This window comes from Arvicanthis niloticus, chromosome 9 (assembly GCF_011762505.2).
Source record: "Arvicanthis niloticus isolate mArvNil1 chromosome 9, mArvNil1.pat.X, whole genome shotgun sequence".
In the NCBI taxonomy this organism is placed as follows: domain Eukaryota; kingdom Metazoa; phylum Chordata; class Mammalia; order Rodentia; family Muridae; genus Arvicanthis; species Arvicanthis niloticus.
Window position 1 is genome coordinate 24731458 of NC_047666.1, and position 14032 is coordinate 24745489.

The following is a 14032-nucleotide window of genomic DNA, read 5'->3' on the forward strand; positions in this document are numbered from 1 at the left end:
AAAGAGTAACTGAGGGAAAGATGCCCATGAGCTAGAAAGAGTTTAGGGCAGGGGAGAGGTGAGAAAGACAGAGATCCACAATTTTGAAAAGTATAACTGATACTTGTGACACTGAGGGACCCTGAAGGCCAACGCCTATTTTGGTATGCTAATAATAGGCACTGCAAATAGCCATTTGTCCCTTCCGGAATTTGGGGAAATGAAATTTCCTGTGAACTTGCAACACACACACACATAAAATAAGGCTGTCATATCATATGTGTAATTTCTGCTCCTGTCTGTGTTGGTGGTCATTAGGCAGGGGTGGGCTTGTAACCTGAGGGTGCAGGTTTGTTGGGGGAATAATCTAGAGGCACTGGTCTTGTTGAGGGTGTAACCTGGAACAACTGGTTTTGTTGGGGATTAGCCTAGAGACTGGAGCTAGGCTCTGGTTTTGTTGGGGGGCAACTAATGTTAGGTAGAGCCTGTTAGTTTACCTGAGTTCAGATTTAGGTCAGGTTCTCTTAAATGGAGTCTGAGTTTAAAAGATTTGGCTCCTCTATGTAAGCGAGCTGCTGAAAAGGACTCAAGGACAAATAAATGTAAGTTTATTTTGTATTTCCAGAAAGAGCTTTCATTGGTGGGACATACCATAGCCTGCCCCTGCATCTACTTGGGTCCCTCTGTCTGCAGCTGTCATCCCATGGGGTATCTTCTGTCTAAGGAGGTGAACGGGTCACTAGAGCTAGTGTGTTATCAGGCACAGAAGGTTGGGACAATCATGATATTGAAGCAAAGAATCAAGCCTGTGCCCTTGGGTTCTGATGGCGAAAGTGCTCAAAGAACATGTCCAGGAATAAAACCTGCCTAGTGCTGGAATGGTCTCCCCAGGGGTGACTTTACTGACAAGGAGAGTCTACCCAAATATCCAAGTCAGGCTTGAATAAAGCTCCTTCCTCCAATCCCAATCTTTTCATCCTTTAGAGGAGAGGCAGTGGGGAGCAGAACCTTCATGGTCCAGCAACTCAGCCCCTTTCAGGTGCCTTCCTGTTTCCCAAGTTGTTGCTGAGGAAGGGTGGTCTGTGCTCTGTGACTTTCTTTTTTTTTTTTAATTTATTTTTTATTGGATTTTTTTTACATTTCAAATATCATCCCCTTTCCCCTCCCTAGAAAACCCCTATCCCGTGCCCCCTTCTCCTTTTTGCTTTTATACACTTTTTTTTAATGATAACCAAAGGCTTTCTAAGTTTGGTAGTGTTCAATATCAATCAGAAGTGTAACGCAATACCTAACCTAGAATATCAACTATCTTTGACTGGCGGAGACATGTGAAACATCTGCCTCCATGTGCCCCCCTCCCCCCACTTCTCTCTCTCACCTAGCTCCTCCTCTCCTACTTCTCCTCCTCTCCTTACTCCTCCCACCTTAGCTCCTCCTACATATCACTCTTCCTGTTAAAATAAAACTTTTCTCTCAAAATACAATTAGAGAATAACTATACTAATTTGTGTCAGTAAGGTGCAAAACAGACCTAATACCCTGTCCATCACTTTGTTGACTAAGCAGAACCTCTGTCATCTCACCTAACTAAAAGATTTAGTTCTGAACCTGGCTTTTTTTTTTTCTTGGCTTTAGAATGAATGTCAGCTGAAAACCATCCTCTCAAATCTTTTCTCTCAAAGTAAATAGTCAGGATTGGCTATGAGACTATAAGTTTTCAACCCCGTCAGAAATCCAGAATGACTGAGTTAACTGAAATTATGGGAAGCACAAAGCATAGCTTCTAGAACTTAGCCAATTTATAGAGACCGCTGAACACCTGGACAGTCCCTATACTACAAAACGTTGGAGCATTTGATCTTCAGCCTTCTGGCCCAGGATCATCTGACAGACCTAGTGATGCAGAATTGTTAAAGGCTGATTACTCTGTCTTGGCAGATATAATCAGTCGACTATTCTGCAAGTGTGTCCTTTTCTGGACAGTAGATAAAAAGAGGCAATTCTTGCCTAGTGACTGTCTCACCACAATTGGAATAACTCCAAAGATGCTTAATTTCTTCTTAGAATCCAAGACAGGAAACTGTCAGGAGCACATAAGTCTCTAATCAAAATGAACATTAATACAGAAATGTTTGTAACATCAATTCTGTGGACTTCTGACATTTTGAAAACCAACTATCCATGTAAGGTAATCTGGACTGTTGTCTGTTAACTCCTCTCAGCTATTTCTAAATAAAATATAGAAAACACCCTAACAATAAACTCAAAGCCATAAATTTGCTATAGGCCCTTAACTCACAGTCTAACCATCTTAAATCAGTTTAAAAAGTTAAAAAAGGACTGAGTCTAAGCCTTGTATTCCTAAATGTGTTATACAGGCACAAACAATATTCATCTCACTTTTATATCAGTAAGAAGCTCGTACCAATAAAAACCTTAAATTTGAAATCAAAGTAAACTTTGTACCATTTAAGAAATTATAACTTTATCTAATAACAATTATACATATTTCTACCAATAGGTTATAGCTATGCAATAAATCCTAGCTAATCCTCCCTGTTCCAACAAAACCACTACTTTTCCCTAGAAAGACACCCCAATATTAACCACCTTAGTCCCCAAGGCCAGGGAATAGAGGTGCCGACTCTTCATTAACTTCTTCAAACTGATTACGGGCGTTGAGATATTAGAAGAGGAGTTGGGGGAAGAGTAAATTGATAAGCCTCTGAAGCTGTGTGTCTTCACTGCATCCAGCTGGAATTCCAGGACATCAGAGGTTCAAGCAGGTCTGCTCAGCTCACTTGATGAGTAGATACACCAAGGCTATGTATTCTGCAATATACAATACTCAAAACAAATTTTAGTATCAAAATAATTTTTTTGTTTGAATTCTGGAATCTAGTCTTCTGGCAGTCTGCCTCTGTCATGTCTAATCCATATAATTCTGGGAGTTTCTATAAGGGTGCTCTCCTACCATCCTCCCATTTTCGCCTCCCTGCTCTCAAATTCCCCAACACTAGGGAATCTAAACTTTCAGGTACCAAGGCCATCCACTTCCACTGATGCCTGGCAAAGCCACCCTCAACTACCTATATAGGTGGAGCCATGACTCCCTCACTTTGTGATCTTGGGCTGGAGATTTTAGAATGGCTACTCCAGCTTCTTTCTTTGTTACTTTGTTTCTTTCTTTCTTTCTTTTGGCTATTATATTTACATTTCAGATTTTATCCCCTTACCCTACTTCCTCCCACCACCCAGAAACCTCCTATCCCATCCCACCTCCTCATGCTTCTATGAGGCTGTGCCCCCACCTACCCCCCCTGCCCCCACTACCCCCTTCCCACCCTCACATTCCCCCCACCCACCCATGACTCCAGCAGTATATGTAGGGGAGGATGGCCTTGTCCGGCATAGATGGGAAAGAAGATTCTTGGTCTCCAGCTTGTTTCTTAGGACCATTTGCTTGAAAAATTGTTTTCCAGCCTTTTACTTTAAGGTAGAGTCTGTCTTTGTCACTGAGGTGGGTTTCCTGTATGCAGCAAAATTCTGGGTCCTGTTTATGTATCCAGTCTATTAGCCTATGTCTTTTAATTGGGGAATTGAGTCCATTGATATTAAGAGATATTAAGAAACAGTGACTGTTGCTTCCTGTTATTTTTGTTATTAGAGGTGAAATTATCTTTGTGTGGCTATCTTCTTTTGGATTTGTTGGAAGAGGATTACTTTCTTGCTCTTTGTAGGGTATAATTTCCCTCCTTGTATTGGAGCTTTCCTGCTATTATCCTTTGTAATGCTGGGTTTGTGGAAAGATATTGTGTAAATTTGGTTTTGTCGTGGAATATCTTGGTTTCTCCATCTATGGTAATTGAGAGTTTTGCTGGGTATCGTAGCGTGGGCTGGCATTTGTGATCTCTTAGGGTCTGTATGACATCTGTCCAGAATCTTCTAGCTTTTATAGTATCTGGTGAGAAGTCTGGTGTAATTCTGATAGGTCTGCCTTTATATGTTACTTGGCCTTTTTCTCTTACTGCATTTAATATTCTTTCTTTGTTTTGTGCACTTGATGTTTTGATTATTATGTGACGGGTGATATTTCTTTTCTGGTCTAGTCTATTTGGCGTTCTATAGGCTTCTTGTATGTTTATGGGCATCTCGTTCTTTACATTAGGGAAGTTTTTTTCTATAATTTTGTTGAAAATATTTATTGGCCCTTTAAGTTGGGAATCTTCACTCTCATCTATACCTATTATCCTTAGGTTTGTTCTCCTCATTGTGTCCTGGATTTCCTGGATATTTTGTGTTAAGAACTTTTTGCATTTTGCGTTTTCTTTGACAGTTGTGTCAATATTTTCTATGGTATTTTTCTGCGCATGAGATTCTCTTCTATCTCTTGTATTCTGTTGGTGATGCTTGTGTCTATGACTCCTGATTTCTTTCCTAGGTTTTCTATCTCCAGGGTAGTCGCCCTTTGTGATTTCTTCATTGTTTCTACTTCCATTTTTATGTCCTGGATGGTTTTGTTCAATTCCTTCTCCTGTTTGGTTGTGTTCTCTTGTAATTCTTTAAGGGATTTTTGTGTTTCCACTTTAAGGGCTTCTACTTGTTTACCTGTGTTCTCAAATTCTTTGACAGTGTTATTTATGTCCTTCTTAAAGTCTTCTATCATCATCATTAGAAGTGATTTTAAATCTGCATCCTGCTCTCCTAGTAATATGGGGAATTCAGGACTTTCTTGTGTGTGAGAACTAGGTTCTAAGGATGCCAAGTACCCTGGGTTGCTGATGCTTATGTTCTTGTGCTTGTCTTTTGCCATCTGGATCTCCTTAGTGCTACCTGCCCTGTCTCTGACTGAAGCCTGTCTTTCCTATTATCTTGGTTGTATCAGAACTTTGTGGGGTGGGTGTTACTACTGGAGTAAGAGCTGGGGCCCAAAATCTGCTCAGTGCTCATACGCAGACAGGAAAGTACCAGTGCTCCTGTCCAGGAGTGACTTCCTGGGTCCTACTGGGTCCCAGTTACTCCCTGTTTGGGGCAGGTGTTGCTGTCTGCTTACCTAAGATATGGCCCAAGTTAGAGCTCCTGGGAGGCCAGCTTCCTCTGGGTTCTGTGAGATTGGGGGCAGAGCTGCCACCGGGGATCTGCTCAGTGCTCAGGCCCAGACCAGAAGGCTCTGTGACTTTCAAACATCAAATATCTGATTAGAGAACTGGCAAGTAGGGCTTTGGTGCCCATGGCTGGACAGCACCTGTGTCTCCCTTTCATTGTGTGATGGTTTAGCTTCTTAGACTTGAGAGCCAGTGCTTAGTGTGGAGCGTGGAGACAGGTGCCACCTCCAGGTGACAATGAACATCTCATTAAGAGAGCATGTCCTCCCTAACCTCTGCTAAACTGCAGTCCAGTGCCTTTGGTATCTGTCATGTGGCTGGTTCTGGGTGGGTCCTGTGAGGTCCCTTTAATGTGTAGAACTGATGACCTCTGGTGGGAGGTGACAGCAGCTTACCTTCAAGTGCATGGAAAAGGCTGACCACAGCCCTCAAGCCTCAGTCACTGAGGTCACACTCACTTGTGTCTTTGCCTGTGTCTCACAGTGACCAGTAATTTTTGAAGCATTTAGAACGAACAAAGAGCATGCAGAAAACAAAAGCAGTCCTTTCTCCTCTTTTATCTTTTGCTTTCTGCTTTTTGGGTTCATGAGACAGGGTCTCCTGGAGCACAGGCTGGCCTCTCCATCACTGTGTAGCCAAGGATGACTTCAACTGCTGATCCTCCTGCCTCCACTCTCATAAACTTTATCATTACCGTGGGCTCATCTTTATGAGATTCTCCTGACTTTCACTTTGTCTCCTGTCTGTCAGCTGACCCTGGAGCACTCTCCTCAGGCTGGCAGAGCTAAGTTGATCATGTCTAGATGTGTGGTGTGTGTGTCTGTGTCCTGCCAACTCCCTCTTCAAACTTCAACCCCAACACAACAGTAGTAAGGTTTGCAGCCTCACAAGCACTAGAGACTTGCTACAGAGCAGAACATGTGGCCTTTAGAAAGGCCTTGATAGACTGATTTCATGCTTTTTCTTGACCATCTGGGAATACATACACAGTACCAGTTAGAAAGCAGCCCTGTGACACAGTCAATCTGCTGGTTTCTTGCTCTTGCCATGCCAACATCCAGATGCATAAACAATCAATTTCTGCTGTTTACAAGGACAAAACTAAGTCATTTTGTTTGAGAGCAGAAGGGTGTAGAGTACCAGGATATGACTCCATCTCCCATATCTGTTGTTTATGGGATCCTGGATAACAGGGTTTTTTCTTGGTTATTTTGAACATATTAACCTACTTTTGGATCCTAGGCTTTGGTGAGAAATCTCAGATCTAATGTGGAACATGGGATAAATGGTGTCATCTCTTCCTCTCAGCCCCACAGATGTTAGTTTCATGGCTTGGGGTGTCACAAAAAACAGTATTTGTCACAACTACCAATATAGTCAGAGGGTCAAACTCTGGAGGTCGTTGTCTTTCTTACAATTCCTTGCTTTATTATCAACAAGGAAAGTGTCCTTGTTAAAGTTTGTGTATCAAAATTCCAGAGAGTTAAGTGTTTAAATGTTGTTTCCACCAGGGTGCTATTTAGGGAGAAATTGTGGGCCTTGGGCAGTGGGCCTTGCAAGAAGAAGTGGATCCTCGGCAACACTGGGGACATACATTTGAGTGTAACCAGCCCTCTACTTCCTCACTGACCAAGACCAGCCTTCCCATCCTTGGAGAAAGAAAAGGAGGAAAACCAATGGGCTGTGCTCAGCCACCATTGGTCCATTCCTTGCCCTGTCCTAACAAGGAATCATGGTGGGGAATTCCAGACATCTGTCCACTTACAGCTCTGGCTGAGGCTGCCTGCTGTCCTTACAGTACAGAAGCTGTTGGTTGGTTGGAAATCGATTGGAGTTTGATGATGTTGAGAGATTATACTTGGATTTTTGTGAGCTCTTGGACCCTGACCTAGAGAGTGTCTCTCCATTTTGGTGACTTTGATTTGCTTTTTTTGTTGTTTTCCTTTGCATGTTTGCTGACTTGATTCTTGTGTTTCCTTTTCCATGTCCTGTATTATCTTCCATTTTACTTTTGATTAATTTTTAAGTTATGTTTGTTAAGTTAGAACATTTTGTTTTCATTTTATGTGTGTGAGTATTTTGCCTCTAGGTATGTCTGAATGCCATGTCCCTGGCACCTTTTGTGGAGGTCAGAAAAGGGAGTCAGATTTTCTGGAGCTGGAGTGACAGGTGGTTGTGAGCCTCTTATCTGACACCTGGAATTAAAGCAGTAACATATTGTAGGAGGAGCTAAGATGGGAGGAGTAAGGAGAGGAAGAGGAAAAGGATGAGGATGAGCTAGAGAGACCAGAGATGTAGGAGGATGGAGAGCCACTCAGGTATGGAGAGCAGTCACAGGTAACAACGTTTATTTAGGTTAGCTAATTGAGAAACAACTCTCTTTGTATGGGCATATTGTTACGGAGCATTACCAAACATATAAAGCCTTTGATTAATCTTTAAGCATTAGAGTCTCATTTTCTTACTGGGCCCACATGGATGGCAGGATGGTCTGGGGAATGCTCAGCCTTGCAGAGACAGCATGGAAGACTGGCAGAGCCATCTCCCATGCTGGCCTCTCGTGCATGGCAGGGCTGATATTTTTGGCTGGCCATTTCTAGCTGCAGTGCGCACATGGCCTCTGGCCACAGAACATGATGGCTGAGCTAGGCGGAGCCGCCTCAGTTTAGATAGTAGGCTTGACCAGCGGGCGTTTTTTTAAAATAATTACAACAACAACTCCCACCTTAGCTCCTCCTACAACATATTTACATAATTTAACTGTTTTTTAAAAGAAACCAAATGTTCACTATAACTGCCTGTATTTCAACTTCTGGGGAATCTGATACCCTCTTCTGACCTTCAGAGATCATAAAAATAAAATTACATAGATTTTTATCACTGTTTTAAATGACCTATAGTACCTGTGAGTGTGTTGTATGGGTGCCCTTAGAGGCCAGAAGTGTAGGATCTCCTGGAGCTGGAGTGAGGGCAGTTGTGGGCCCCCTGACCTGGGTCCTGAGAACCAAATGCAGACCCTGTGCAGGAGTCGCTCCTCTTATCGTTCCACACATCAACAGGCCCGGAGATCTGCCAGCAGACCATGGCCTGCCTTGACTCTGCCTGACACAGACTTTCATAGAAGCAGGCATAAGTGGCTCCTGGCAAATACTGTGTACCATAAACTCACCACATAAGCATTTGTGTTCATTGTTTATCTTCCTCGAATTGGTCATACTTTCTGTTGCTTGCCTTTAAAAGACACTGTGAGAATATGCTCATTGCTGACATGGTATTGATCTGTAACAGTCCCGTATCTGTCTCTTGCATCTTCGTTCTCCCATGCTTTAATCAATCTCACTCACCCAGTCGTGGTTTTCTTACCAGGCACCCTGAGCCTTTGTCCATTGTCAGGACCATGAAAGTCATGGGGTATAAGAAATCATCCAGTCTCTGAGAGAGCAAAAATTCAATGAGGTAAAGGCAACCTACCAGATTCGACACCAGTCACCCAGGACAGACTGCTCCCATCACCAAGGGAAAGCCTTGAAATGTGTGCAGCCAGGCCTGGAAGATCTTCACTCCTTCTCTGCTTTCCACAGGAGAGCTTCTGAGCCTCTTCTCTCCACCTTCACCTTGCCTCACCTTCATCTAGGCTCCAGGAGGAGGAGGATAAGAATTCCAGGCAGGGTGACAGAAGGCATGCTGCGTGCTGCCAGCCAAAGAGGACCCATCCTCCCCAGCTCTCCCACCTGGACTGTCTTATGGCTGATGAGCTCATGGGCTGCAGGTTTTAAATCAGTGAGACTTTCTCACTGTCCAAGACTGTGTTATAAAGTAACCTGACTTCACGTGGCTAGCCGTCTCAATTTCCATTCATCTCCTCTCCTGGACCATACGGACTGAGTCTACAGTTGACACAGACAGGAATATGTCCTCCTGCCGTCCCCAAGAGGAGCTCTGGGGATCCCTGTGGGCAGCTGAGAATTTAACAGAGGCTCCTCTGCTGGGGATACCGTGCAGAAAGATACTCTCATGGAGGAAAAGACCATCACCCAGGGAGATGCCATCAAAGCTGAAGAGGCCATCAAACAGGGAGTGGCCATCATTCATGAAGAAATCATTACTAATGGCCAGCCTCAGGATGCAGACCCCAGCTCTCCCTGGTAACAAGGCATCATCACCACTGAAAGGGGGTGAAGAAGACAATCATGAACTGTCTCTGAAACCTGTGCTGATGCCTGCCACCACCAAAGAGAAGCCAAGTCTCCAATAAGAATCTGGCTCCAAGGAAAGGGGACAGTGAACCAGGGGGGTGCACATCCTCATTCAATTTATCCATACACCTTGTCCTTTGTGACAAATGATGAGTGTGCCCTCTTGTGGAACACTTAGGAATTTAACCATCTATCACTTCAGAAAGACCATTTTCATAGAAACCCCTGAAGGGCCACCTCATGCTTATTGAGACAGAAGTGGACAGCAGAGATGCTGATGAAAGCAGAGAGAGGAGGAGGTGGTGGCATGGCCAAAGGAAACAGAGTCTCCTTGGAGAACCAGTGGGGTGCTATGGCCCTGCAGGGCCAGCCAAATAAGCCCTGTGCATTTCAAACTAAGACCTTCCTTCCTGTGTCTTTCTGCTTTGAAATCCTGAAGGAGACCAGCCAGAGCTCCATGGCAGGTTGCAGGTTGGTCTGGCTGAGAATCAGACAGCCCCTCAAGGGAGCCAGGCCAGATGTCTAGGACCCAGTATGGTCACAGTTTCCTCTTCACAGGAAGAGGTGTCCACCCCAGCACAGATCTGTCCAGGTAAGAACCCACACAGGAAGGAATGGCTTTTCACTGGGTCTTACTCAGAGAGGAGGGTTGAGTGCAAAAGTGCCCTAAAGCTGTATGTGGAACAGTAGCCCATGCCTCGTCCCCCACCCTGGGTAAACATCAGAGATTGTTCTATGGGAAGTACTTTCCTTTGCTTCTTGTTTCTTACAGGAAAAAATGGTCTTGTTCAGAAGACTTTTCTCCCCAGAGAATTCTCCCTAGTCAGCCTGTCCCACCTGCCTGAAGATGGGTTCCCAGATTGAGAATATGGCCTGCAAGATCCCCGTGGCAGGAAATGCTAAATTTCCCTTTGGAAACTCTGAACACTGAGGTCAAGTCTGTATCAAAGTGGGAACTAAGCAGTTGCTATAGGAATCAAGGCCAATCTTTTCTTTTTCTGTTTTATAATCAAAGAAAAGAAAACTAAAAATCCAAGGAAGAAAATTATCTGCAATGAACACAACCCTCTTCTCTTTAGGAGAGTCAAATAACTTTGATCCACTGTGTGTGTGTGTGTGTGTGTGTGTGTGTTTAAGGCTTTTGGAGGGGTCTTAATTAGCAAACCAGATGCGGTTGCAGATGGGGTGGGGTAAGACTAGATATGACCTTAAAAGCTCCCCTCCTCCACCCCCACTCAAGAGAAGTGTCCTGAGCTCTAGGACTGGGGTGTGTATGTGTGTGTGTGGGTGTGGGGGGGTCCTGGAGGTCAGTGCTGAGGAAAGCCAGTTTGCTTATTGAAAGCTTTCTCCACTCTGGGTTGGAGAGGCCAACGTGACTGGAAAAAGTCTGGCCAGGGTTGCTGAGAAAAGTGTCAAGATATCTGAGTAAACGAATCACAATGCCTTGCTTCCCACAGGGCCAGGGATTGCAGGTGGACTTTCCCCTGACCCAATGTCCCAAGAGTTGTGGTGACCAAGAGAGCTAAGTATTGTCACTGCTAAAAGGTCTGGCGTGGGGAAGGGTTGAGGGCCAAAACTTTCAGGGATGGTACCTTTTTAGTCTTAGAGGAGAATACGGTTGGCCACAGGAGGGTCTGAAAAAGCTCCTGGTGGCTCATGGCCTCTGCTAACACCAGCTGGGGCCCTCCATAGAGAGAGCAGCTGGCACCAGCTGCAAGAAAGCCACTCATGAAGGCCTTCTAGGCTGCACAGGGGTGAGGGTAGTTGAGTGCTGTGGGCCTGAGTAGATCCTCGGAGGTTGCCACAGCCAGCAGATGGGAGCCCGCGCCCCCATGCTGCCAGCAATTCTGCCAGTGCCACACCATCCTTGGCCACTAAGGACTCTATGGTGAAACCCCCACTTGGCTACAGGCTGGAACATGGTCCCATCCACCAAAGCAGAGTGAGGTAGGGAGGGCTTTGCAAAATGATCATTGCTTGGGAGCTGCTGTGCAAGGTGTGCAACAAGCCAGGCACGTGCACTCACACCCACAAACCTCACCTACCCCCACCAGCCAACTCTCCTGCGCTCTCACCTTGGGGAAGAGCCAGGCGCCAGGCAGCAAGGGGCTTGCTAGAGCCCTAACACCAAGTTGGGCAACTCTGCACTACCTGGAGAGTGGTCACTGCGGTCCAGCGGGCACCTCCGGGCAACCACCCGGGCAAGGGCTCCCTTTGCTACTGAGGGCCGCTTCTGTAGCCCTCCTGACTACCTCGCTTACAAGTCATGTCGGGACAGACCCCTACCCATGATTCTCCTAGCTCTGCAGGTCCAGGCTTTGGCCTCAGCTCTGGATGGTGCCCCACGCTTGCCCTTTGGCCACTGCTTTCCTGCCCCAGGTGTGAGTTGGGGCTGGGTGGAGTGGAGTGATGGGTGGCCGGTGGGGATGGAGACTGCAATTTTGGTGCCTGATTTAATATCCTCCTCCCACACTCCACTCTGCATGGTGTTTCTCTGACTCAACCCTTTAGCCTCCACCGCAGTCTGCTCTGAAGGGACATCTGCAGAGCCTGGGCTTGAGGGAAAAGATCAACCCCTCTTGTAGCCTTGAACCGCAGTTGAAGCCCCTCCCTTCTTCCTGGATGTTCTTTCAGTTCTTAGAGAACTTGGATTCGAGCTTAGGATGGGTGTGTGGGGTCCAGCCTAGATTCTCTGGAGAACCTGGTCTGCCTTCACCTAACCTAAGGGAGCTCTCCTGCTCACCATTGGTCTCTGGGTCCAGAATCTGAAGCTGCTGTCATGTTCTTGAAATTTCGAATTTAATGGATATTCAGGGGAACAGGACATGTATTCTTTCCCCAGGGGCCAGGTTCACACTGCCAGGGGAGAAGCCACAGACCCCATTGCTCTGCAGCTTTCCTGCAGCAGTTCTTAATGCTCCAGTGCAGCGTGTTTTGCCAAGCCCCCTGTGCAGCAACTGTCTCCCACCAGACCATGGTGCTCAAGAACAGAGTGATTTCCTTTCCTCCAGTACTTGATTTTAAGGCCAAAATGGGGTCTTTGGGCCACTTTTTCTTATGTTGGAGCTGGCCTTGTGATACACGTGGCCTTGGGTGGCAGTGGCAACCTGGCCTCTTAGACATTAGACCTATGACTTGCTACTAGCTACCTCTGGACAGTTTTGGTCAGACTAGCTTCCACTGCAGGCACTAAGTCCAAGGACAAGAGGGCAGTTGACCATTAGAACCAGTACTCTGCAAAACTTTCCTCCCCCAACTTCTAACTTCCGGTGTGCTGTGGCCTAAGACGGCTCTGGGTTAGGGGGTCCAGACCCACTAAGTCCTTCCTCTCATATGGCAGGAAGGAGGCCAGAGAGAATTCTGCATTCTAGTTCCTGCCCCAGTGCCTTGAACTGGCCAGAGCACACACTGAGCGTTCACATTCAAGCTGGGCCTCCTGAACCCCGAAGGGCAGTAGGGTCTGCATTCCTGACAACTCCGGGACTCCAGGCCAGGTCTTGGCAGTAGAACAGGAAGGAGGGATTTCTCCAAAAGGATGGAAGTCCGGCACACCAGAGGTTGGGTAGCAGTGGCAGCTCATTCTAACCAGGGCTCCACGTGTGATCTCAAATTTGGAGGTAATACCTATCAGTGACCCCAACAGCCTAAAGTACAAAAAGCTAAAGGCAAATGCAAAGACTTTTGTTTGCTTGTTGTTTCTATGTGTGCATGCATGCCTGCGGAGGGTAGAGGCGACCCGTGGGTGGAGATACCTGGTTGCCACTCACCATGGTTTTTTTTTGTTTTGTTTTGTGTTTTGTTTTGTTTTGTTTTGTTTTGTTTTTTGAGACAGAGTCTCTCACTGAGACCTCATGCTAGGCTTCCTAGCTAGTGAGCCCCAGAGATCACCTGTCTTTTCCTCCCTAGTGTGAGGATTACAAGCACAACCCACCACACCCGGCTTCTAATGTGGGCTCTTGGGATCAAACTCCAGTCCTCAAGGTTGTGCAGCAAGCACTTCACCATCTGAGTTATCTTCCAGGCCCTGAAAAGGAATTCCACATTTTAGTAATTGTTGAATATGTCTGTCCTCTCCGACTATGAAAAGAGCAGATAGGAAGATCAGGAGTTCAAGATCATCCTTGACCTCACAGTCAGTTCCAGGGCGGCCTGAGCTGCAGCAGCCCATCTCAGAAAACATCACACACACAGACTTTAGTCATTAGGTTGTTTATAAAATAAAATATTATATAGTGTGTTGATTTGTCAGCCATTCCAGTTCTGCTATTCAGGGAAGAAAGAGCAAACACAAACTAAAAAGAAGTCCTGGAAAATTTCAGAACACTAGGAAATGCAAATGATGTACACTTTGTGACAACATACTTTTCATGACATGGTCTTTTGTAAGCTATTACCCTTTTTTTTTTTTTTTTTTTTTTTTTTTTTTTTTTTTGAGACAAGGTTTCACTAAGTAGCCCAGGGTGGCCTTGAACTCAAAGCAATCTTCCTGCCTCAGCCTTCTGAGTGCTGGGATTATAGAATTGTGCCACCATGGCAACCTTAACTCATTGGATGATACCTAAGGAAGAAAACAGTGTTTGAATTAAAAATATTCTATTCCAGGAGGGCAGTGGTGGTGCATACCTTTAAGGTGGATTTCTGAGTTTGAGGCCAGCCTGGTCTACAGAGCTAGTTCCAGGACAGCCAGGGCTACATAAAGAACCCCCCCTTCCCCCCAACCCCCATCAAAAAAAAAAAAAAAAACCTAAAAAA

At 45.6% G+C, this 14032-nt stretch overlaps 1 long non-coding RNA gene across 1 annotated transcript; it reads left to right on the forward strand.

Moving 5' to 3' along the window:
- Positions 1-466: 466 nt before the first annotated feature.
- Positions 467-13670, forward strand: LOC143443467 (uncharacterized). The gene is made up of 3 exons (XR_013112475.1): positions 467-581; positions 8451-9872; positions 10053-13670. It is a non-coding gene; the product is annotated as an uncharacterized LOC143443467 (long non-coding RNA).
- Positions 13671-14032: the final 362 nt, after the last annotated feature.